This window comes from Nematolebias whitei, chromosome 2 (genome assembly GCF_014905685.2).
Source record: "Nematolebias whitei isolate Nwh7 chromosome 2, NemWhi1, whole genome shotgun sequence".
In the NCBI taxonomy this organism is placed as follows: Eukaryota; Metazoa; Chordata; class Actinopteri; order Cyprinodontiformes; family Rivulidae; genus Nematolebias; species Nematolebias whitei.
This window is the reverse complement of record NC_056499.1, coordinates 4,158,317-4,160,728: the sequence shown is the minus strand read 5'-3', so window position 1 is coordinate 4,160,728 and position 2,412 is coordinate 4,158,317. Positions and strand designations below refer to the sequence as shown.

The 2,412-nt window shown below is 41.3% G+C and overlaps 1 protein-coding gene across 1 annotated transcript in view; it reads left to right on the top strand.

Moving 5' to 3' along the window:
* The window catches only part of mrvi1 (murine retrovirus integration site 1 homolog), a 26,981-nt gene that overhangs the window by 13,577 nt on the left and 10,992 nt on the right, over window positions 1-2,412 (top strand). The window lies entirely within an intron of this gene.

The window sequence follows — 2,412 nt, the reverse complement described above, 5'->3', positions numbered from 1 at the left end:
AATAATAATAATAATGTCATCACAATGTCAGCACTGTATGTTTCCATACAATGGCGAAATTAGTCTCTGCATTTAACCCATCCACCACCAGGTGGTGCAGTGGGCAGCTATTGAAAGCGCCCGGGGGACATTTTGGGGATTAGACGTGCTGCCCAGAGACGCCACGTGATGTGCAGTGACTGGGGATCGAACCTGGGACTCTCGGGTCCCAAGCCGGCTGCCCTGCCTCTACACCATATATATATATATATAAATGTATCGGACGCTGTGCAGCTGGAAGGATTTTTACTGAGACTTTTTTGGTTTTGGACATTTGTTATGATGCGTAACCATGGCAACAAGGCAGTTTTCTACAACAACAGCAGTTGATTAACATCTCAAAAGCTCAAATAATATCTCAACTATGGTCCCAACTCTCAAATGAGTTGAAAAGGATGTTATGTGGACGCATTCTCATCTACCTGCCAGCTGTGCTAGAGTGCCTGACCACTGAGATCCTGGAACTAGCAGGAAACACGGCTCATGACAGCGGAAGGACAGGATCGTCCCTCAGCACCTACAGTTGGCTGTCCGCAGTGATGAGGAGCTCGGCAGACTGCTGGGAGGCGTGGCCATCGCTCTGGGAGGAGTTCTGCTCTGCATTCAGGCGGTCCTACAGTCCAGGGGAATCGAGAAGCCAGCCGAGTCTGGGTGGACGGATCGGACGGCATCTGCAGCCAGTTTCTTAGGATCCACTGAGGGATGGACCTTTTCAAGAGCCATCAGCATCTTTAACATCTCTTAATGAAATGAGGATAACGAGTTACAACAACAAAATAATTTTCCTTTGGGATTAATAAAGTATTATTGAATTGAATTGAATTGAATTGAATATATATATATATATATATATATATATATATATATATATATATATACATAACTGAAATAACAGCGCCTTTTATATCGGTGAGTTGTTTTGATGGAATGACCAATGTCCGATATTTAACTTTATCGCTAATATCGGCCGATACCGATACTATGCAGACAATATCGTTCATCCCCAGTAAATAGTCAAATGAATTATGGCGGTCATTTAAAATTGGAATGAATCCGTGATATTTTCTTCTTTGTTGCGTTCAGCGCCTCAGTGAACTATTCACTGAAGGAAATGCTCAAACAATTAAAAATTAATAAATAAGTAAAGATGAACAAAAGGGAGGTTCTGTTTTCTTGATCAAAATGATCAATTTCGATACATCAAGATGCACATCCTGAAAACATTGTCCTGCTTCCTCAGTGTAAATGTTTGGCGTACGCCACAAAGAGGCAGCGGGCCAGACAGATAACATTAATTACATAACAAGCCTTTAAATGGGAAGAATGGGAGAAAATAAAACGTGTTTATGTATTGAGGGACATTAAGCAAACTTCTGATCAGACTTTTATGACTGTTCTCAGACTTGGCTGAGAATATAAAACAAATGGGTTTTTATTAAGCTGGAATATCTCAAAAACAGCTCAGATTTTTTTTTAATTACCCGTTTGAACCCGGGGGTGCACAAACTTGTACACCCTTTCATATGTCCTAGTTCAACCCTGACTGTTTGTAAGACCCTGCATGTACAGAAACGTAGTCAAATGAATATAAAAATAACTAAAATGCTTTTTTTCATATTCACTTTTTTAAAATAAACCTAATAAAATTTATTTTCTCACTTCTGCTTTTTATGATCCACATTTAAGTCCAAAAGCAACAAAAGTGACTGCTAACGGTTTGTTTTGAACATTTGATCGTGTTCAAACGTTTCAGCTCTGGAATCAGATGGACTGGTTGAAACCTTTCCCCTCATATTTATAACAACCTGGTGCGTTGCCAAAGTGCTTTAATTACCACGGTGGTGAGAAAATTGCCTGCCTGGATTTGGCGCCGTTCTGTCAACAGGAAAGTGTTTTTCTGCTCCCGACCAGACCAAAGAGACTCGGAGCCATTTCCTGTGGAGAAAATGTTAACGTTGGTGACGCTGTCGTGCTCAGGCTGCAGCTCCTCTCGCTGCTCCCTCTGGGATGTGCTTCAGTCAGGACAGTCAAAGGTCAAATGTTTCCTCCCAGCAGCGGCCTGAATGTTGAAAGGTTGAGCAGAGAGGCTTTGATGAACCAAGCGTAATATCAGGAGGTCAAAGGTCAGACTCACCGATCGTTCCCTGGGTTCAACTCAGGGTCGTTTCATTTTTCCTCTCATGTTGTGTTTTAGTGATGCCAATTCTTATTTATTCTTGTTTTTTGTGAAGAAGTTGCACATATTGTTTTACTAATCATGGTAATAAACACAAACTATGATTTACAACAAAAATTCCAAACTACAGTCGTCCCTCATTTATCGTGGGGAATCCGTACCCTGAAGCCCCACGATACGTGAAAAACCGCCAAGTA